Source organism: Corvus cornix, chromosome 1, assembly GCF_000738735.6.
Source record: "Corvus cornix cornix isolate S_Up_H32 chromosome 1, ASM73873v5, whole genome shotgun sequence".
Taxonomy (NCBI): Eukaryota; Metazoa; Chordata; class Aves; order Passeriformes; family Corvidae; genus Corvus; species Corvus cornix.
This window is the reverse complement of record NC_046332.1, coordinates 34730377-34754562: the sequence shown is the minus strand read 5'-3', so window position 1 is coordinate 34754562 and position 24186 is coordinate 34730377. Positions and strand designations below refer to the sequence as shown.

Below are 24186 nucleotides of genomic sequence, written 5' to 3'. Positions count from 1 at the left end.
AAGGCAGTCCCACTCGGGAATGGGTGTTCAGTCCCCACTGCCCGTGCCGTGCCGTGCCGTGCCGTGCCGTGCCGTGCCGTGCCGTGCCGTGCAGCGCAGCCCTCCGGAACGGTGTCGAGCTACCCTGGAGCCAGGACGCCCAGGATAGGAGCAGCAGGGCTCGGCGCAAGGCAGCAGTCTGCGGGGATGTGCGCAGGGCCGCCCGCCCCAGGCAGCGCAGGAGCGGGAGCGCGGCCCCCCCCGCCGTGTCCGGCAGCGGAGGCGGCACCGGCCGAGCACAATGAGCGGCGGCGCGCGGCGCGCCCCCGCGGCCCCGCTGGGCAATGACATCACCCCTCTCGCCCGCCGGGGCGGGGCCACTGCCCGCGCTGCCGTCTCGCCATTGGCTGGCGCCCTTTGGCAGCGGGGGGTTCTGGGGCTTGTAGTTTTCTTCGGATAGCAATAGCGCGGCAGCGTTCAGGACGTGGACTCGATTTCCCGGCAGATCCCGTGCGGTGCGGCCGCGTTGGGTAGCGGGGTGGGGAAGGAGGTGGCCGCGGCCGCCATGTTGGTGGCGTGGGACGCTTAGCTCGGGAGGAGCGGTCGGGGAGCCGGGTTAAGATGTCGGAAAAGGGGGAAGGGCGGTAGTCCTGTCTTGGTTTAAGGGACAAGAAAGAGCTTGTGCGAGCGGTTGAGGAAGAAGGGGGAGGCTGAGGAGGAGTAGCCGGAGGGCCGCGGCGGGTAGGGAGGGGGGCTCTGAAGGACACGGCCGATTGTCACTCGGTGATTGCTGGTTCTGGGTGGGGCAGCGCTTCTCTGTGGTGGGAGCGGGGCCGTGGGGTGCGAGTCTGTCCCGGGACTTGGAGGGACCCGTCCGGCTGCGGTGGGAGTGTGGCAGGAGCGGGCGGCGGGGCCTTGCAGCGACGGCCGGTCATGGCTGCCGGGGCGTGTGGGCGCTGGGGCGGTGCTGGGTGCGAACGGGGAGGCCGCTCTGTGGCGCAGGAGCCGGGGCGGGTCCGGTGGCTCTCGGGGCTGTGGCCCCCCGCTCTCCTCCTCCGGGGAGAGGGGCCCGGCGGGGCTGTACCAGCTCCGGTGTCTGGGCCTTGGACGAAGTACGGACTGCGGGTTAAAGAGCAGGGCTGGCCTTGGTGGGGTGGCTGTCAGCAGGGAGCAGACTGGGACATGCCCTTGTCGTACGCCAGGTGACAGCCTGCGCTTCGCTGGTTTAAGTGGTTTTTTTAAGGGCTGTGGGTGGCTCTGTCTGAGGTCTGATAATTGCACTAATGGTGTCTGGGTGTCAGAGACATGCTTCTTGGTGTGACCAGCAGGAGGAGCTTTGCTTCCTTCTAAAGGCCTTAGTATGTCTGGAAGAGGGTAGGTTTCGATTAGATACAAGGCAGAAATTCTTTACTGTGAGGATTGCCCAGAGAAGCTGTGGACACCCTATCCCTGGAAGTGTTCAAGGCCGGGCTGAATGGGGCACGGGGCAACTTGGTTTACTGGAAGGTGTCCCTGCCCATGGCAGGGGAGGGTTAGAACCAGATGATCTTTGAGGTTACTTCTAGCTCAAATGTATAATTCTATGTCCATAGACACATAAAACAAGTTTGAAAAAGTTGAGAAGGCAGACGAGATGGTATAAGACATCTCAGCGTGGTATGGGAGCAGCCAAGCCAACTTGCTGCCCCCGTATTTTACTTGTGCTTGCTGTCTCAGGTTGGCATGGCTCAGCCACCTGACTAGGTGCTGTCTTAGTTTCAGCCCTCTAGCTGGCATGGAGGAAGTAGGATGCAATTTTGAGCAATGGTTTTAGGCTTTCTTGTACTGAATGTTATCCCTGCTTGTTCTAGTGTTTTGTGTTGGGGAATGGGAAATACATGTTCACCAGATGAGAGTAATCTAAGCTCTGTGAGGCTTAAGGCGACTGGAGTTCCCTGAAACCATGTGTGGAAGGCCTGTGCTCAAAACCCAAAGGGAAGATGGTCAGAGTATTGCGTGGCTTGTGAAATAATACCGTTTCTAGTTACAGCTGATTCCTGTGAAATAAAGCACTTTATTATGCCAGGAAGACACTTAATTGAAGAGAGTCGTGAAGAGTTTTGCAGGCTTGCTTGAAGTCTTGGCTACTACCACTGGTGTTACTGCTCAGGTAAAACGGAGATACAAGGGTTTATTTGATACTTTGGCTCCTCCTGGAGGTAAGTACAAGGCATTTGCTCAGGGTATTGCTGCAGAATAACTATTGCTACACAATAACTGAGATGGCGTGTTTGCCCCAGGATACAAAAGTGTTGGAGAAAGGATGATGTGAGATATTCTCTGGTGCAGTTACTTCCCCTGAACATTGCAGCCTTTCAAGACTTGCTGGTACTACAGCAATGTGTGCTGTTCCTTTATCACTTTAGATGCAGCTCCCTTTAGTTAAAGGAGCTGAACTGGTTGCATGCAGTCCTGCAAATAGTCCAGTGTCCTGAGGGTGCTTCTCCTCACAGCCAGGTTCTCCTGTTTTATCATATTCCTCTCTGAAGAAAATGAATGGTGAGGGTGTAAGGCTCTGTTAATAAAATTCATAGCATCAATAGTTTCATATATATGGAGAATTCTGAATTATAAGTACAGCCCCTCTTATTTCTTTTCTAATTCTGTTTCTTTTCTACGCAGATACCTTTAGATTAGGTGAACTGGGGGTGAAATAAAGGGCACTGGAATGATGACTTGTCACAACAGTTGTTCACTGTAGACTTTACGCCTATGCTTTTTATCTCTGCAGCTGATACCTGATAAGGCTGATAAGTGTTGCAGTGGAATAGTTGGGTCAAGCTTGGTTATCTTTTCTATAACTGTCAGAAAAAGTGCATGTGAAATCTTCATCCGAGATGGTCTGCTGGCCTAATGGCAGTATGTTTCCTTAAACTGGTTTAGAAACAATTGGTTTTACATGCAGTGTTCCCTTCACTCCCTCCCCATTCCCCTGCAGTCAGTGCTGCCGCTCTGGGGGGGATGCTGTGCATCCCGCTTTACAGATAATTGTATTTCATTATTTATATCTTCTTTATCTGTAGATGTAGATGCCACTGATGTCTCAGCTGAGGTAGGAAAAAGGAAACAACTTCAGAAACTACTCAAATGAACACCTGATGCAAGAGAGAAGTAAAAGAGTTTTCTTTGTGTGTGTTGTTCACTTTGGTCAGTTTTGGGGGATTTTATACTTGCCAGTGTGTGGATCGGCGGGTTGATCACAACGTGTCAGAGATGTTAATGATGAAATCTGTGTTAAGTGTCTCAGACTTGGATAATCTGTTCACCTGAAAGTGCTACTGTCCAGATCTATCCTGACCCAACAGGCCTTAGTTGCAATGTCTGTAAGAAGCTTCCAGTCCTATTGAAGAAATAAGTGGCGTGTCTGCAGTTCATATGAAGAGGTACAAGCTGACAGTAGCATTGAAAACCCGCTTTGGCATTTCTTAAAGATTGGTGTGCTCTGCTTTAATGCTGTTAATGAACACTTACTCCAGTGTGTGTCTGGTCCTCAGCCTGTGATGCTGATGGGTTTGTGTGTACTTTACTATGCTGACATCCTACACTGCAAAACCTATGGCTTCTCGTTGCTACTGAAGTGATTCTGGTCACTGAACTTTGGTAAGCAACCACCCTTTTTGCTGACCTGAAGAATCAGTTGAAAGATCCCAAAGGAGGGATGAGGAAGATAAGTAGGAATGTGTGATGACTTTGCCTAAAGAAGAAAATGCTCAGTCTAAGAAATCTTAAGTTCATACATAGAAACCTGTCTTTGTGTCTCAGCGCTCGTCCTGACAAGTTTCCTCTTAAAGAAACTTCAAGCATTTGGATGCTCTAAATTGAGTACTCACTGGGTAGTATAGAAAGCCAGGCTGCATGAGAAACACAGATTTTGAGATGAAGTGTACAGATATATCATGTCATAAATTTTAAGATGTATGGTGATATAGGTCTGCTGTCACTGTCAATGTCTGTGTCAGTGCAGCACAGAGAACTGCTGGGGTTGTTTCAGTTCTTGGAAATTTCCTACCAGGCCTAATGTCAGCCCTGGTAGGAAAATTAACTGGATGAAAAGATTTGCATGTGCTTTCAAACAGAAAGTAGAATATGGTTTCTAAGGGTGATACCATCTATGCTAGTCTTGGCACATAAATTCTGTTTTAATATCGTGTTTTCTTAATTACCCCAGCTCTAAAACTTAGTTGTCTGCAGTCCCCTTGGAGGAAGGAGTGGAAGTGTCACTGACCAACTGCTTATTTCAAAGCCTATGGGGGAAGGGGTGTAAATTCTTTCACATTAAAGTTACTGCTCAGATGATAGTGGATGAAGAAGCTGTGATGAAGGTTGGTTGATTTTAGTTGTTTCCCATTGAGCTGTTTGCCAAAAAGTTTCCGGAGCTGCAAGAGGAAAGGTGAGAGGATGAGTTCAGCTGGGTGGAACAGGTAAGTACTTGTATATCATGTTACTGTTTCCAAGTATCTTAATGATAACGCTAAAAATACGTTGTGTACTCTACTTTGTTCTTTGATAGGGGAGCCTGGAAAAACAGGAGGGAGTGGAAGGCTTCTGTGCCTTTTTAAAGTGTTCTCAATGAAATTGTGGGGAGGCAGCTGTTAAACCAATATTTGGAAGAGCCTAGTATTTGTGCATAGCCAAAAGAGCGTAAAGCGACTGGAAATAATTCTAATGACTAATTATAAAGTGTTACCCTTTTTTTTTTTGTCTTTCAGCAAAAAGAAGAGTGCTGTAAGAGCAGTCAAGAGTCAGCTTAGCACGGACATGTTCTTCAACTGAGAGATGGCAGCAGTTCAATAGCAGTTACACAAAGGGAAAGGGTGTGCAGGCTGCTGCAAGTCCCTGTGTTCCTAATATCTGGTATCTGAAAGAACTCAGTAGAGAGAAAAAGGTTGTTGCTTCCACAACTTCAAACCCTTTTGAGTTGAAAAGAGAGCTCATCTAATACTGAAACAGGAAATTGATTTTATTTTAGATACTGGGGAAGATAATCACTATGCAGAACTTAAAAGTGCTAGTCAGGACACTGAAAAACTGCAAGTAGCTCAAGTACAGGAGACTCAAGAGACTCCAGTTGTGGGAAGCTGCCTTTTGGGAAGGTGCACTAGCAGTGGGGAGAACTTTCTAAACACAAGGAGAATCAAAAGTTCTGCAGCTGTTAGCTACACATGGATGTATCTCTTAAGGTGGGAGGCCCTGACATGACCACTGAAGACCATAAGGCTGTAGGCAGACCACATTTCTTTTAAAAGGATGTATGCCACTGCCCAGCTCAGAACCACCCAAACAGCTTCAGTTTTTGTCAAATACTCTTAGTTCCTGGAACAACAGCTTTTCTCAGTCCACCTAACTGCTGCAGAGCCAGCTGGCTGACTGCAGCTCTGCACTGAAGATAAGCATTCCCACCCCTGGATTGCTGGATAATGGCACACAAACATGGCTCAGGTGGGCTCCAGGGCTGAGCATAAATCTTCTGGCTGCCACTGTTCTGGCTTTAATATACACGATGGGTGCCCCAAGCACTTCCATGTAGAACAAGAAACACTTGGAGTGCATATTTACATGTACTTTTGAGTGTGCACTGCCCTCTTCAGCACAAAGCTCGATCAAACCCTGTATTGCATAAAGCAGTGGAGGTATCACACTGAGGTTATGCTTGGTGTGTACCTGACTCAGTTGCCACTAATCCTGGGAAGGGCTATTTTTGTTGTGATGTGGTAAACCTGAGTTGGTAATAGATACTGCTCAGCTGATGTGCTTATCTGTGCCAGGAGAGCAGCCCATGAGCTGACAAATATTCAAGCATGGTACTAGCTTTTACTTCTTTCAACATAAAAAAAATTTAAAAGGTGGGAGGGGGAAGAGCAGAGGATTTTTAAGAGTCACATAAATTCTACTGAAATTAAAAGCTCACTAAGTATCTTTGTTGAAGGAATACGTTTTGGGAAATTACCTCCTTTGACAAAGGCAATATGAGCCTGTGGTTATGGCAAGCTTCCAACACCATTCCTTGACCCTTTTTTTTTGTGAGGTTGTAGGGGAAAAGTGTTGGATGTAGCGAGAGTGAAAGCCATAACGAGGTTACAATTTAATTTTAGCAACTATATTTTTATGTGAAGTGATGCACCATTACTAGTTTTCAAAGGCAGTCCTGCACCTAAACTGATACACTGGAATCCCTGGTCATGTGTGCAGGTGTCTTTGGGTTCTTCAGCTGTTTGAGTGTAGTGGTGCAAAATTGCACGTTGCTTCCTATATGATTCAGCTTAAAATACAAGCTTGGGCAGTGTGAGTACCTAAACAACAGTATTGCAGTCAGAGCATTCCTCAGTGCACACAAACCATTTCCTTCTGGGAAGTACTGCTGCACTGTGAAAAAGCATGCAACTCCTAGGACCGCAGCATTTGATCATGTTGCCTGTGCCACAGTTCCCTTGGTTTGCTCTCTTCCTTGCCTTGGACTCTTCACCGAAGCTTTTAGTTTTTCTGTACATTACCACTGGTTGACTCTCTCATTTTTTGAGTGGGGCTTTTTTTGCTGTTTCTTTGCAAATGCCTCTTCCTGGAAAACTGGCAGCAACAGTAAGTATCTCAGGTTCCTAGCCAAGTTTCCAGTCACATGATTTCACTTGCTCCATTCTGTCAAGTTATTTACTTGCAGTGTCCTAAGGATGTAATTTAGTGGACTGCTAGTGAGGAGCTAACCTTCATGTCTTGGCTGCAGTCCCATAGGTCAGGTTTACACAAATCTGCTTCCTCATGAATTCAGTGGCTACTCTTGCAGCACTTGGTTTCCTGATGCACAACTTTATGAAAAAGATAATGTTACACTGCTCTTGCAGAGATTTAAAGATGGTCACGCTAGCGTTGGTCACTTTACCTGCTGCGTTGCATGACCCAGAATCATTTCTGAACCTTGTTCTGCATGCACAACACCTAGGGCTCACGAGGTGAGAAGGCTATGTTCTTCATGTCTTAATAGGGCTGACATGCCACAATACAGGAAAGGTTTTTCAAAACCAGCATAGAGATGGTTGCTGATGACTTAAGCAACCTTGCTCAAGGTATCTTACCCTCGTGTTCTGGTGTCATGCATATCAGTTACTTTGTTTCTAGTAGGGTCTCTTTGGGCATGCATTCCTAGGTGGTGTATTGAGCTTCCTGCTTTGAGCTTTCAAAAAACGCAGTTGCACGAAGCAGAGGCAGCAGTGGCATTGCCAGTTTAAGGAGTTTGGCGTTACCTTCTGCCCTTGCCTTCCCATGCTGTAGTACACCATTCCCTTTCACGCCAGTGCAACTACCTGGAGCGGCATACAGAGCTATCGGTGTCTTAATCAGGGTGTTAACACACACTCCCTGCCCTGGGTATGCTTTTCTGTGGGTCATGGTAGAAGCGGAGGAGGTTTGTAGTTCTGTGGCTTTATGAAACCTGAGTTGGGTTTGTGACCTGGTTGAGAGCATTTGCACCATAGCACAAAAAACAGGTACCTGGGTGCATGTCAGAAGTCAGAAGTCCTTGGGCTTGTTGCTGAAGTGTCTGGCTCATTAAATCATGCATCTAAGGATGTAGTTAATTTTGTGGAAGAGGACCAGCAGTGTCCCTTGTGTACGTGGGTGCTTTTGTTAACTATGTTTTTCTGTGTTAGGTCTCATGACAGAGCCTTTTTGTGGTTTTGCTGTGTGTAGCCTTCTGACCAGGCAGCAGTAGCTCAAGAGTTGCTGCTGTCTGTAAGCAGCATGAGAGATTGTTCAGTGTAGTCCAGACAAATCCTTGTGCAAACAGCGCTGGAGTAAGATGTGGAACAGTTTTCTTTTAAGTTTGGGGTTGTTTTTTGTTTTGTTACCGAGACTACCAATATATTTTCCTTTGATGGAACTAATTCTTACATATAGGGAGTTGCATGTTACCCCTACACACATAGCCAAATGTAATTTTATAAATAATGGCAGAGTAGATCGGCAAAAGAGAGAACGAGGTACTAAAATGTTTCACATATGATAGGTGAAAAGCTAATCTCAGTTTTCCCTATCAACATCTTTGCAGTGCTCCTGCTACCAGTGAAGGCTGCACTGCTGTGAACTCTTCTGTTCTGATGATGGTGAGTGTTACCCTCTGACGAGGACAATGAGGTGGCAGCTGTTTAAGAGAGATGTGGTGGCTTCACCGTACATGTGCTGCCTCAGTGGATGCCAGCTAAGAGAGTAATTGCGTCCCCCAAGAATTAGATTGTTGCTGCTGTTAACTTTTCTGGAGAAACAAACATGAAGTAGAGGCAGGTGCAATCCTCACATGAGTTGGCAGCCAGGTGGGTGCGGTGCATCACCAGGGATGAAGGGCAGTCACACTTCACTAAGTCATAGCATTGAGGTCCATTTGGCCTCTTGAAAATTCCTGCCCACAGAAAGCTCCTCTCATCTCCAGGGCAGATTGTGACTGGAGCAACTGCTGTCCCAGTGCTACCTCCTGGAAACACGGGGGTGATGAAATGGAGTTTATTTTACTAGGTCAAATGAGAATAAATGAATATTCTTCATTATAAATATTTATACAATAGTAATTAATACATATTTTTTTAGTGTAAATTGTTTACATATCTGGAAACCTAGGCATATATGTATATAAAATGTATATTTTAAATACATTTGTATACATTGTTTTATGTATTATTAATTAATAATTTAACAGTTTTTAAAATATAGATTAGTAAATTGGGAGAATCATGGAAGAGGAGAGGAGCTTTGTGTTGTTGGCAGACTCATGGGATGGAGAAGCTATTCCCTCTTGATAACAAATCAAACGCAAATGTCTGGTCCCCAACAGATACAGTTGGCGTGAACTGTTTTGTTAAAGTGTCTGCTCACATCTGTCTTTTAAACTCTCATCCTTGAGAGGGTGGATTAACCTTGTCATGAGTACTGAGGCATGTGACAGGCTTGGCCATGAAAGCAAGGATGTGAGGGGTCTCTCACAAGTTTCTGTCAACACCTGAGTGATGTGGCTCTCCGGGATGGGTGGCATTGCCACTGTTCATTCTGAGTGGCATTGCAGCCTCATTCGCATGGGTTTGATGGTACCTCAGATATCCCAGCCTTTTGCTATAGTCAGTTTTCTGCTACCTGAAGGTAAGTTTAGGTACAAATCACATCAGCCAAGATCCTAGGTTTGGAATATGCCTGCCTCAGTCATTCTCTCTGGTATGAGTGGCTCTGCCTTTTGGGTACTGTCAATTTATCATCTTATTTCTCCCAAAGGAAACATGCACCCTGAATGCTCCCTGTGCTCTGGCAGTGCTTTATGTGTGCAACCTCCAGGTAATGTTCACCTCTGTGGATGTAAGGGGATAGCTATCCCAGTCTTTCCTGAATTTACTGCTCAGCAGTCAGTGACATAGCAAGAAAAGCAAGGCATTATTTTGCTCACATCCACCATCCACAGATGGCATTTGGTTTTCATCACCATTTTGTTTCTAGCTAATATGCAGGTGTGTGCCAACACACAGGTTTTCCCAACTCCCTTTTTTTTTTTTCTTTTCTACTTTTTCCTTGTCACCCATACATAGTACATTGCACTCAGTGTTTAGTGTGTGAGAAACCCTAGGATAATTCCCTATAGTAATAATTTGTTAGCTGTGGGGAGATGGGGATTTTGGTGGCTGCAGAATTCCGTCTATAGCATCCCATCATTATAAAGAAAAAAGTACGCTTGGAGGAAAGAGCCCTCCTTCTTGAATCTGGGTGGGGAAAGAGATGTAATAACACTTCAAAAGTAGGCCAAAAGTGCTCTTCATGTGCTGAGTTTCATATTTTTAACCTTTTCATTTTAAAATTTTAAAGTAGTACCTTCTATTTCGTAAACTGATTACACCTGAATAAAAACAGATCTCTGTAGCCAATTGCCTCAAATACCTCCAGTACAGAAGTGGTGTTTTGCAGATGCCCAGGGAAGATGCAGACCCACTGTATTGCTGGGAACCAACCTGTCACAGCTGAAATACAACAGTGCAAAAAGCCATCAGCAGGCTGAGCAAACCCAGCCCTTTGTACTCGTTATGTCTACGGTGTTCTGTCTGAAAGCTATTATCCCTTGGAAAGCTTGCTGACACATTTTAACAAGGAGAATCAAAGACTTAGCAGTACTTCTGTAGGGTTCCTCTAATTCTATGTTTCATAATCATAGTCAACTACTGCTCCTTCTTTAATAAGGATTATATTGGAAGCCATCCATAGATAAATGCAACTTCTTGATACAGTTTTAACTATTCACACTTCTGAGTCCAAGATACGTGGCTTTGTGTTATTTCTTTAGAAAACAGTAAAGGACATAAAAGAAGTGCTAATTTTCAAAACAGAAACATTAGATTTTTATTTTATTTTAAATAAAATGAATGCATGCAGGTGGTTGTGCAAGTCAGTACAGGGCTTGTTTGGGCAGGGTTTGTGGTTTCCTAGCCCACCTGTTTTGCTTGCAGACTAGCAAAGAGAGCACGGTGTGTGTTAGCAGTCATAAATCCTGCTCATGTCTTCTTCCATGGCAGACTCCTAGGGACATGGCTGTAAGGTGAAACCCGGTCTGGATGTAGCTGTAAAGGGAGGGAGGGAACGGCAGAGCTCCCCGCTGCAGAACCCGAGGCACCCTGTAACGCGAACGGGCACAGAGAGGCCTCCCTCGGTCCCTCCCCCTCCCAGCTCCCCTCAGCTCCCCTGAGACACTGCTCAGGTCTTCAGGGTACCCGAACACTACGGGGTGCTGCAAAATGCTCGTCGGGGGCGTTGATCTCTGCTGGCTCTGAAACTGGAGAGGCTGCTGTTCGTGCTGGCCCACTGTAGCGGTGGGTGTCCACCAGCAGAGGGTGGCTCTAAGACCGTTTATGTATTGCTTTAATGTTTAAACACAGTACAGTGTGAATATTGAGCGTGACGGCTGTAGTGCTTCCTTTATTTCCTAATACTTCATCTTTAGTTAGTAATTACAAGAAAAAAGTGTCTAGCAAAGATTTTAGTTTCAGCTTTTCCTCACTGTTTTGTTTTTGGTTTTTTTTTTCCTCTGGCATTATTCTTCCAGGTGAGACTAACCAAATATAGTCAAATTTAGAAAGATGGGTTTGAAATAATGTTGGTCTTGATTGGGAACTACTTCTGCCTAGGAACAAAGTATTTGAAATAAATAACTGCATAAGTTGTCAATGCTCTAGCATTTATTAGTGATTGAAACGTAAGACACTAGTAGTGAACAAAGTAGTTTCCCTGAACTTCAGACACCTAACAGATGCCCAGTCTGTGCCTGGGCTTTCCTTGCAGTCTGTGGAGAGGACTGCACACATCCCAAGGTTGATTTCAGCACCTCTTACCCTAATTCAAGAAAGTTTAGAGAACACAAGCTATCAGGAGCCTGAGCCCAAAGAGCATTTGTGTGTGCATAATTATTCTCACGTGGAGTCCCACTATGTGCTACAGTTAATGACTAGATAGTTAATTATGTGAGTAGCTTATGTAGGAATGGGCTCAATTCTTGTGCCTGTATTGCAGGGAGACTAATTTGTCTCTTGAGATGTCTGTTCCTTTCCGTTGACCACAGAGGAAGCAGAGGTTAGACTAGCTCAAAGTTAGATATCTGACCTCCACATCTAGCTGAGATACAGCTCAGCTGCTGTGCCTGCAGGCTGCTGCTGCTAACATTGGGTAATACTCTGCCTCATCTTTGAAGGTCTGCAACACTTAATAGATTTTATGGATCTGATTTCACATATAAGGGAATAAAGTGTGACAGTTAAAGTCACGTAATTAGTAGACAGCCATTAACTTTTCTGAAATCAGTGGAATTCCACATGGGACCATGTGTGAGTGAATAAGTAGTTCAGGCTGTTGTTGACTGGAGACCTGTTGAGAAGCTATTCAAAAAAGTAGTAGTAAATGATGATGGAAAATGTTTCATATTCTAATATATTGTGATTTATATTCTGAATTAGATGTTGTGTTCAGAATTTTCCTATATACCTTTAAGTAGTTTTGAAAGATTTGACCAAAAATTCAAACATTTCTGTCCTTTATTTCAGTTTATTTGCCACTCAGAAATTATTTTCAAAATGGAATTCCTATCTAAAGTTCTTTAATTAAAAAACCCAAACACCTGGGTACCAGCAGTATTGAACTATTGCAGAAGAACAGCACAGATCCAGCCTTAGTATTTACTAGAGTAGGTAAAATTCCTCTCTGTTTACAGAAATAGAGCAACCTAGGGACCAACTCAAGCAAAAAATTGAAGAGGCATCTTCACAAAGGCTGCAAACAGCAGATGACATCTGGCTTTCTCTTCCACAAAAGACAGGCAATACCAAACATGCAGAGGATTCACCTCCTCCTCATCTGCAGGTATCAAGCCTTTTGAACCTGTTTCCAAAACTGTGTCCATGGTGCAAGAAGTGTGTTTGATGTATTTAAACACAGAGAAATGCCACAACAATGATTAAAGGATTAGAGGAAAAGGGTCAGGAGGATAAGAGAAGGTTATTGCAGACACAAGGGTGTATTCATGACACCAGCATACACTGTGGTTCTTCTGGAAGTTTCCAGTCTACACCAGACTATACAAAGCTTTCTGCAGGATTTAAGCGTGCCCAGCACTTGTGCTCTGCTTGAGGTTAATAACATGGAAAATCCTGTGTGTGATTCCTTGCTGTAATGACCTGTTTGTATACAGATGGGCTTTCAAGTTATGGAAATGACCCATGACTTACAAAATAGCCTCTTCCTGTTTGCAATGATGCAGTGAAATATTGAGTCATCTCTAACCCTCGAGCCTTCCCTGTACAAGTTCTTTGTTGTTTGCGACCTGTCCCCTGGGATTTGGATTGATGATACTGGACAACTGTTTTCCCTTGAACTGGTCCCAGTTTTACCAGTTTTGGATGAATTACTGCTCTTTCCTAGGGAAAAGGTTTGATCCACATCAGTGCTGATTTGATTATAATAACTTACTGAAAAATCATCTGTATGTAGTTAGGTTTGAATGAATGAATTCTTGATTTGGGGGATTAATTACTTGAATTTTCTGTATGTACCTAACTGTCCTCCCGTAGAGTAATGAGTCCAGCAGTCCACAAAGTTCTGGATTCAGATGGAAAGTACATACTGAAATGCTCCACCAGGTTATATTTCACTGCCTTTTGGAGAGAAGCCCTAATGCCAGTGAAATCTCAGCAATATGACATCTGTCCCTTCAAAGGATGAAATGGAGTAGGTGCCTGAAAACATAACACAAAATCTTACGTGAGGTATTTCCTTGGGTATTTGATCCTTTCTCTACAGAATACAGCAGAGGCTTAGGTAGAGCAGGTTGGATGGTGTGGTGGCCGGTGAACATACATTACAAGGGACAGAGAGTTCTCAGTAAGACGGGTCCTTAGCACCACGGGAACCACGTTATGTTGGGGTGACCAGAAAGGGCTTCTCCCGGGATGCTTGTTCTGTTTTGTTAATCTGTTCCAGTTTGGATTCCCCGGTTGGCTGGCAGCCTCTACCCATCGTCACTCCCCCAGAGTTCCCCATTGGTCCCCGTTCCGTAGTCCTGCCTTTTCCCCGCCCCCGGACAAAACTGTGAACCTCGGGATCATATTTCGTATTTGCTTCTGCTACTTTCGACAGTGTAGCAGCAATAAATGCTCCTGCTGGAACGCACGCAAATGCCCTGCTCGACTCTTAGCTACCGACTGTAATACTGAACCCACCCATGCATCTGTGGGGGCACGCGGGACCCCACAGAGCCGGGAGGGACGGTATTAGGATGGCCCTAACTTTCAGTGGCTAAGTTTAGTTTAACTTTGACATAAGGTCTTTGCTAAAGAGCTGCGTTTCTAGTAGCTGTGCAGACTGCTGGGTGTGCTGCCAAATAGCTGGAGATTGCAGGGCTATGTTGTTGTTAATTCCTTTCTGCCAGAGAGACATTCCTGTTCATCTCTGGGACAGTGTCATAAGTCACTTATTGGTCCTGCCCATGGCTGGACCCGGTGTGAACTCATGCATAATGTATATGCCAGTTTACAGCCATCGTGCCTTCCTAGAAGCCGCTCATTTTAGCTATTATCCTATAAAGAAGGAGGAAAGAAGGTGGAACAAGCCAAATTACATCGGTGGAGTAAAAGAGCCAACAGTTTTCCAGATTTGAAATGCAATGCCTTTAGATATTGACAACTGACAGTTGCTTCATCAAGGCACAGAATTTTGCAAAGTCTTTGACAAGTTAAATACAGATGCAACATGATACATTTTCTTGTGGAACATTTTAATGGCTATACTTGGCTTTCTCAGTGGGATCTTACTTTCTTAGAGCAGAGATTTGTCACCAGTTAATTGATTTGTCTGAACTTTCTGCCAAAATCAACAAGGAAGGAATTGACAGGATGGACTTTAGAAACAGGGAAGTTGTGATATGTTTGAAGAGAACGCATGCTCAGAGGAGGGTCTGCTCTTTCAAAAAGCAGTTTCCTATCATCAAAACAAGCTTTATTCTTTCCTGCATGTGTCTTGTTTCTGCCTTGCAGCAATGCTATGGAGATGCTTCATCTTGTGAAAAGCCAAGGGAAAGAGATTTGTTAAACAACAACCTTGTACATGCTATTGCAGTGCCAGTCATTCTATTGAGTTAAGCTAAGGCAAACATTAAAACAAGCTGAGACTGTAAGGATTAGAAGTCTTCACAGTTATTACAGGGTCTGTTTTTCTACTCAATCAACACGTGCTGCAGCTTCTATGGCAAAGGAAACAAGGACATATTGGTACAACAATCATGTGTGGGGCAGACATGTCACTCTCCTGAGAGAAATCAACAGTGCAAAACTTGAGTGGTTAAAAAATGCCATTTTTTAATACTGAAAGATCAAACTTCAAGCAGCAGAAAATGTGAGGTAGTGCCCAGAGCAGTTCTATCTTTCAGAAATCTAACTAAGCACAAGTAACCAGGAGTTCAAGAACTAACTTAAAACAGTGATGATGCCACTTCTCTCTCCTCACCTTTCCCTGAAATACTACAACCAAAACCAACAGCACACCATGTCTTCTCAAGCCTCAATATTCATTCACACATGGAGGAGAACATGGGAAGCTTTTTAAAATCCCCTTGACAACTGGTACAAGAAAACTGTTTAGCTATGAGTGGAATGTCCTCTTACAAAATGCCAAATGGCCTAGGTTTTTTTAGGCCGAAAGCTAACAAGTTGAACTGTGAGCTCTTGTTACTTCTTCTGTTCCTCCACAGTAAGAATTTGGAGTGCTTTAAAAATGCTGAGAGCATGACAGTGATTGACAAGAAAAGAAGGAATGTAAGGACATACTGTGCTGAAGAAATTTTGATTATTTCTGTAAAACAAAATTGATACTGATGGAGGTCCTGCATTTGCAGTTTGAGCCAGGAGCCACAGCTGTTTTCGCAACCATGACCCTTACACACCGTGCCTTGCACCCTTATGTAGGAGCACCTAATTTGGTAAAATCCCAAAATGACTTTAAAGAGAGAGATCCTAAGAAATAAACAGCTGCTTGAACCATTCATGTTTTTTAACTTTTTCTCAGCGAAAGGATGTCTTAATTGTAGTGTGAGCAGTGCGTGTATGAGACTCTTTCCATCATTTTTATTACTGGATGTGTGCAGTGATGGATCTCCAAGCATATGGGTTTGGTTCCAGTTCAGTGTGGGCACACGACCACATTGCCATTGAATTAAGTATCTCTGGTATGGAGTTCATATGAGTTTTGTAACAGCTGGTAGCTGGTATCTAATCTGACATAAAGTGACAATGGCACAGAGAGAGCAGTAGTTGTAATCACATTAAGTGTGTCAGTAAGAAATCAGCAAAATTTTAAAGAAATTTTAACTGACAGTGTGAGTGAAAGCTGGATCTACACCTTGGGTAGCAGGTTATGGTATAGCTGGTCCAATGCCGAGGGCCCTGACGTTGGATTTATTGTGTCATTAAACCGTGGCCAGAGAGGAGGAGGGTGAACTGTGTCTCTTACAGTTGCTAAAAAAGGAAAACACTGCCACTGATATGTTCTTCTCAGTGAAGAAGCCAGTGCTATGTGAAAACTGCTGTTGGAGATGATTCAACCATCATCTGTCTACATGTTAAATCTTCAAAATACTCTGTAACTGCATAGAGATGGCAAAAACAATGTAAAACTGCTAACATGTAAAAGCAGAGAGATTTAAGGATGTGTCACAAGCATTTGTATAACTGCACTTGTTGAACTGAGCTCAGGTATAGCTCTTGTCTGCTTGGATCATTTCACTGGCCAAAGACCAAAATATACACTTAATATTCCACAGGCTCCTATGCCCAGTAATGACAGGGTCTTCCAGTGACATGTTAACTGTGTCAAAAAAATATTAGCTAAAGAGTAGCTGGGCTTTTCTGGTTAAAAGAAAACTAGACCTTCATTATATTCCAAGATAAGCTTAAATTTTTTTTACTTTTTTCATTATGTGACCTGGTTATCTGCTGTGGTAACTTGGTGACTGGATAATTTGGATCTGCTAATTTATTGATTTAACTGGAAACACGGTCTAAATCATCTAAAATATAGATCATTGCTTTGGTTTTCATCAGTCTGTTGAAATTTTAAGTAAATTGGGTTAACGTGCTTTGTGAGATTCATGCATACATGGGACATGAGATGTGTTTACTTCATCAGCCCACAACCTGGGTCACAGTCTGTGAGGGCATACAGCTCTGGGGTGAAATCACCAGCCTCTTGCACCCATCTCCAAAGTGACTACCTACATCCCTGACATTACACAGGCTCTACATCCCCAATAAAAGTGACCATAAGAGATACCTATCTTGCAATACAGACAATGTAGTTGTTTATATAGAGTATAAACATGCTTGTGCACTCTGGATTTGCTAACGTGCCTTCATTTACATGCTTAAGTCAACACAAGACACAAAATTGCCAAATATCTTCACCTCTAATGAACACCTACCTGGACACACAGCTGGTTTGGAACAGGACAAAACAGGCAACTACAGAGCATCTAAACCAGCCGCCGCAGGGCAAAGCAGCCACCGCCTTCAGGCCTCCTTCTGCAGCTTGCAAGGGGAGTACCTGCTCTCTTTGTATTCACCATCTATTGTGTTCCCTGGAACATGGTGTGTAATAAAACATACATATTACAGCTGGTGATGAGGTCTGCTGAGATAAGAGATTTCTCCAGGGCAGGGGCTGGGCATACCCCACACATACAGGCTGTTTTGGCATCGGGAAAGATGCTGCCTCTGTCTTGGATGCTGCAGCTGTGGTTGCAACCCTGGAGAGGGGACAAGATGCTTTTCTTTGGTGCAGTTAAGCATGATGAGTTGGGTGAACCACTTTAGGGATAAGATGAACAGAGAAGTGTTTGAAAGAAAGAACCTAAATTAACAAGGAGTTAATTTAGAAAGTTTCTGTTTCTGTTCTGCCTAACTTGAAGAGTTCTCTATTGTTGTTGGGGTTTTATTTAAGTATTCCTTCATGTTGAACAAAATCTGATTTCTGAAGTTAAGAGCTTTGTGTTTTGGGATGTTTGTTTCAAGGGAAAACTGGAGGTAGGTCCACCTCAAAGATCTGCTGAGTCCACCAGAGTGCTAGCATAATTATATATGTTTATTACCTCCAAAATGAGGAGGTGCCTGCCTTAAGGTGTCTTGCAGGATTATAATGTGAATTCCTTAGTTAATTGCTGGAGATGCTGTTCCTCTGCCCCATGCTTAGTGGATTTGCACTTAGTAGATTTGCACACTTACATGACAAGAGCAAATTGCAGAACATAAAGATTTGAATGTAAACCCATTGCTAAACTTTGGCCTGGAAGCATCAAGTTGTTCTTCTGATCACTCACATTTACAGAAGGTGAGTTCAGAGGTAAAGAGCAATAAAAGGGCAAGGCAAAAGAGAAGGACTCATAAAGCACCTCAGCAGATGTACCCTGTTGGACTGTATTAATCAGTCTGAGTTTTGCCCTTATAAATGCTTGTGCCTTTGCACACTTTGCACCATGGGGCCCTTTATAACAGATGCAGAGCTTGAACAAAGCATATTTACCTGTTTATGAGCCTGTGTGTACACTTTGCAGTGTTTCACATAGTGTGAGTGAAACAAATACGTACCTTTACACTTTCTTATTCCTGATGGAAGCAGCAAGGGGGAAAGGACAAAAGGGGAAGCCAGAATTTCTGCTATCAGGAAGAAAATGCAGATAGAGAAAATCTAAAAAGATTTTATTTGAGCAACCTACTAATGTGTCTGCTTGCTAATGAGTTCTGCTGTAAATAACCAGCTCATCAGTATGTATATATGCTGCTTATTTGCTGTACTTACTTGGTGACTGGATAATTCAAATCTGCAAATTTATTGACTTAAGTGAAATTGCAGCCTAAATAATTTAAAATGTAGGGTATATACATATATGGATTATTGTGGGTTGGTTTTATTATGTGGCTAGATTGTGTCTCCTTTCACAGCACTGAAGTGGTTAATTAGACACATAAACACATAACTTTTACCTTTGTCTTCATATGTTTAAAAATGTGCTAAGATCCCCAAACACAGTGTTGTCATATATAAACCCAGCTCAAAGCAACAACTGGCTGTGATGAGGCCAGTGACCTGTCTCAATTCTATCTCAGCTGGCACATCTGCAAATGCTGATTCTCATGGTATATCCCAATATACCAGCTGCTCCCAGTGTAAAGACAACAGTTTGTTAGTTCATTATGGATTGTTTATGATTGACAATATTTACTGTATGTACATATCAAACAAACACAGTGCTTAAATAAATAGGGATATTAGGCAGCTGTATGTTCCTACACCATGCAAATAAACTATAGCTGGAGTTTTTTTCCTGCTAGCAACTCAGGCAAACAGATTGTAAAACCAGCTGGGAATTAGCCCGGGACTTTTATGATGGTTGTGAAGAAGTACATTGTGAGTACTTCTGTAATCATTCCATTTAGGTTGGCCAGTGAATTGTTTTACTGTAGAGCCTATGGAGTCCTCAAAATGACTGCACTTAGTCTGGCATTTACTGAGGGACAGGCAAGGGCTTTAGGCATGGCCAGTACCGGAAGAAGTCATCGTGCTTGTATCACTTTGTCTTTCAGTCTTGGGGAATGGGCTGGCAGGCACAGATCTGCTGCAGGGCCGCTGCTTCAAGGCCATATTATCTGTCCCCACCATGTCCCCCACACTAATGTGCTACCATTGCACTGATGCAATTGATGAGCAGGGTCTACTCACACCTTTGATGAAAGTGCTGATTCATGTGGACCTTGTGTGGGACCCTTTGGGCAGGGTCTGCAGGGGTGCCATGACTTTAGCCCCATCCTACCCACCGCCAGCCACTTTCCAACTCCACAAAGCCTTTGCAACACAGCCAAGGGAGCTTTCCTATTCAGTATACTGAAGTGATTACTCTGCTATAACCAAATAGGGTGGTTTTTCCAAGAACTGTGGCTGGTGGCATCTGTATGCAGCTACAAGGCTTTGGGGATCCTCTGGAGATGGATGCAGGCAGGGTACTCCAGCTTAGAGGTCCTCAAGAGCAGCATAAAATGTGCACAGTCATTAAGTCCTTCTGTTTATTCTGACCCTGTACAAGATGAAGCTATGTGTCATACGCTTAATATTAAATGGACTGAACAGGTCACTTGGTTTCTCTTTAATTCTTTTAATCTTCTTACAAGATACAAAATAGGCTTAAGTCAAAAACTGTTCCTTAATGTAAAGGGTTGAGGGGGGTGGTTGTTCACTTGGCTGTATTGTGATGATGACAGCTGTCCCGTAGAAGGATTGGGTTTGTCGAGTACTGATACTACTCTCCTGAGCAGGTTTACGCCTCGCCTCCTTGCATAAAGGTTTCCCTGAAGATTTCTGGGAGACAATTGCACGCATAGCATAGGAAGTGTCAGAATGTAGTTAAACCTCCCAGCCCACACACAGTAACAGGAAAATCCTGTTTGAAGAATCAGGGAAGAGCCTATTCTGGATAACAAGAGATAATGTCCTGATAATGCTGCAGTCTCCCCACCCTCTATGTGGTTACCGTGGCAGCAGTGTCCAGCCCACTGTGGTTTGATATTTTTCAGGGGCTGTCCAGGATGGGAAAAGGAGAGAAGGGCTTCTGGGAAGTGTTTCTTCAATTGAACTAGCGATAGTTGTATTTTAATGAATACATGAGCTTGGGGGCACTGAAAGAATAATTTGTTTTCTGATCCATGGGTTTTCTTGTCCAGGCTGAAAATTAGAGAGGGAAGAGCTGTGTTAGTGGGGAGATGCATAACATTTCAAGCCATCCATCATGGGAGTGGGAAAAGAGAGGGAGGGTGCCTGTCTTGCCTCCTACTCAAGGTTCCGTGGGTGTTAATGTTGGAACCATTAAAGATGGAACCACAGCTGTGTTAAGTAAGAGTTAAAACATTATCCTGAGACCAGATTTGCTCTGCTTTCAAGAGGAATGCTGGAAACCTTCTGCAATACGATACACACAAAAAGATTTTTCACCACTATAAAAAGCTATCGTTGGGCTAGTAGTGTAAGCTGAACTCCAAAAATGGACACTTTCAGGCAAATGAAAGGAGATTTTTAGCCTAGAATCACATTTCTTCCCAGAAAAATAGCCCAAGGAGCAGTATAAAATTCAATTCAGTTAGAAGGTGTTCCTTCTAATCTAAATGAAGCGCTAAAAAGAAAGACACCACCTACCTTATCTATTGATTTTGGGAAAACTACTTTGCACCTCACTGCCAAATGAAGCATTTTCTGATGGACAGGGTTCTTTTGTTAAAAGAGAAATTGGAGCTTTACTTTTAATTAGAAAACACCAACCAAACAAAAACCCCACAAATATACATTTTAAAGAATGTCTTGCAAATCTTTGCCAACATTTCAATTTCTTTTTTTTTTCACAGTAGATAATGAAGACATTAATAATTGGCAACATTGATTTATCTGAAAAAAATCTTATCAAACCAATAGCAAACCCTGCATGGATAAACAGATTCTTGGAGAGGAAAAAAGCACTGAAAATGTCCACTTGAGTAGGGCTTTTGCCTCACATAACAGTCCCATAAGCAAAGCAGCTACAACTTCTAAAGGGGTGCAGAACTGGTTGTGTAACTGTACTCAGAAAATATTTATCAGTGATTCACTGTCAGAGCAGAGTGATGTGTACCTGCAGGCATCCATCTCAGATCCGCTTCCATAAAGCCATAAGGGAGTAGCTCTGCCTCTTCAGAGCTTGCTGTTTACACTGTCTTTTTCATTCCCAATTGATTTTTACAGTGTTAGTGCAAAGATCAGATGCTCCTCTGTTAGTCAAGTCCTCAGTCACTGTGAGCACACAGTGGTGCAGGCTGTAAATTCATTATATAAATCAATTCTATCATTTCTAGTGGGTTACTGTAAGGTGTGTAACTTCAATACCATCAATAAGAAGTAGGATATGATGGGTTTGGTCTTTGGAACTAACAAATTAAAGACCAGCCACCTTCAGTTCCTTCAATTTGGAGTAGATAAAGAGTTATTTGTAAGCATTTGGAAAATAACAAAGGGAGGAGTAGCAGCTACCATGGATTCATCAGGTATAAATTATATCTAGCAACAACTGCAATCAAATTTCTTTCTATGATAGACTAACAAGATTCATAAATAAGCAAAAAGCTGTAGATATCATCAGATATGTGGACTTCAGTGAGATTTTTGTCATGGTGAATGTTCATAACAAGCTAGCCAAAAGCCCTACAGGGCCAGTACAAATCTGGTTTCATATAGTTTCAGCACAGAAAGGTGGCTACAGGGGTCTATCCAAGTTTTTGCAATATTTTACTAACAATGTAGGTGATGGAATAGAAAATACATGCCTGAAGTTTACTGAGAGTTTACTGGGAAGTTATAATGAAGGATGGGATTTAAATTCAAAGCAAACTTAGTGACCAGAGCAACCTTTTCAGGACTGCAACTCAGTAGGGACCAGCACAAAGTCAGACACTAAGGCATGAACAATTGGACACATAGGCTGAGTAGGAGCTGGTGAGCAGTTGGTTTTCCCAATTTCACAGATCTTCAAGGAACTGTGAAGTAAAACGAATCACAACACACCTTCCATCACCTGTCATACTTTGCAACTGTTGTCTTTGGCAGAAATATCAGTTGCATGAATATGACTGCATTAGGTCTTTACTCTCATGTGGATCTGTGTGCTGTCGCTGTTTGGAGTAGAAACCACAACCAGAAGTCTACAGCTTTCCAGTCTCTTTATTCCACAGAGTTGGCAGACTAGGAATATTTCTAAAAAGGGACCTAGGAAAATCAGATGCATTCTACCATACCAACTTCAAACATTTAGTAAGCTGGTGCAATGCACAGAAGCCTCAAACCCTCCCCCAGAATATCCCACAGCCAGAAACGGCTGTGATGAACAGGGGAGGCAGGAGGGGCTGTGATTCAGGCGGCAGCTCCCAGCACAGTGATCTGGCACCTACAACCGTCAGCAGATGCAGGTGACCGCTAAAGACACGTGATGTTGTTGTGGTTTAACCCCAGATGGCAACTAAACCCCATGCAGCCCCTCACTCACACTCCTGCCCCAGTGGGATGGGGGAGAGAATCACAAGGGTAAAAGTGAGAAATCTTGTGGGTCGGGATGCAGTCAGTTTAACAGGTGAAATAAAAGCTGCACACACAAGCGGAGCAAAACAAGGAATTCATTTCCCCCTTCCCATGGGCAGGTAGTCATTCAGCCATCCCCAAGACAGCAGGGCTCCATCACAGGTAACAGTGACTTGGGAAGGCAAATGTCATCACTCCAAAAATCCCCACTTCCTTCATTCTTCTCCCAGCTCCATATGCTGAGCATGACACCTTATGGCCTGGTATATCCCTTGCATCAGTTGGGGTCAGCTATCCTGACTGTGTCCTGTTCCTGTGCACCCCCAGCTCCCTTGCTGGGGTGGGGTGAGGAGGAGAAAAGGCCTTAATTCTGTGTAAGCGCTGCTCAGGGATAACGAAACCAACCCTGGGTTATTAGCAGTGTTTCCAGCACAAATACAGAACACAGCCCCACACCAGCCACTGTGAAAAAAATTAATTCTACCTCTGCCAAAACCAGCACACACTGAAGTGTTAAAGGACTTCTTATCAGACCACACTGTATAATAAAAAAAAGGTCAGTCCATGACTTGAGCAGAGGCTGGGCTAGCTGCAGCCACATTAAACACTAAAACAACCCAAATACTATTTAACTGCATGGAATTTACTCAGAAAATTATTGGGCGAATTCTTCTTGCTGAAGATGGACGAGACCTTGGCTCACCCAAACACTGCTGCAGACTCCATCTATCCAATATTCATTGACATTTATCCCCTACTCCTCGACATCCATCCCATATTTGTTGACATTCATCCCACATTCATAGAAAATAGTTGTAAAGGGTGATGTTGATGTAGCAGAAGGAAGAGTTGAACTCTCAGAACCGAACAGCAGAAGCGTGGTTGAGAAGGGGATGGATTAAATACTGGACAGATAGTTTGCATAGATGGAAGAAGCCAGAGTGACAAGGGTTTACAACTTTTACAGAGGGAATCCTCTTGAATTTGTGTGTAGAAGCAGCATTTCAGTTATCCAGCTTAACGCCAAGTTTTAACGAGCACTTGTGGTGCCCTGCGTAAACAGAGCCTCAATGTTGTGAGTCCCTCACTGCTGTGGGTACCCAGTGCTATCTGTGCCGATGGCTGCTCGTAGGCAGGGACAGCCAGGCAGAGCTGAAACAGCAGGGAATCCTTTCCAGGTTAATTCCATGGTGTTACGTGACAAAGCCAGCTGCCTCCTTGGCAGCTGTACTGCATGAGGAGTAGCTGGGGGAGTGTGATGGGGAGTGGTAGGAGCAGATTTAGTTAAATGAGGAGTCTTCCCCATTATCTTTCTGGAAAACAGTTGGCAGAGAGGCTTGCTGGGGATGCCCTTCTCAAAAAAAAAGAAAAAAAAAAAAAAAAAAAAAAAAAAAAAAAAGAAAAAAGAGAAAGAAATTAGGCCCTGAAGCAAAATGTTTCCAAAATATAGTATACTTTAGTAAACATGCCTTTAACTCTCTAGATATTAGTTCCAGCTAATCGCAGCTGCTTTCCTTGGAGCTGCCAGCCTGTTTG

General features: G+C 43.7%; 1 long non-coding RNA gene across 1 annotated transcript; it reads left to right on the top strand.

The window, feature by feature from the left end:
* The first annotated feature begins 406 nt into the window (after window positions 1-406).
* LOC109144784 lies at window positions 407-17185 on the top strand. Its single transcript, XR_002045760.3, has 2 exons — window positions 407-4439; window positions 4728-17185. It is a non-coding gene; the product is annotated as an uncharacterized LOC109144784 (long non-coding RNA).
* Window positions 17186-24186: the final 7001 nt, after the last annotated feature.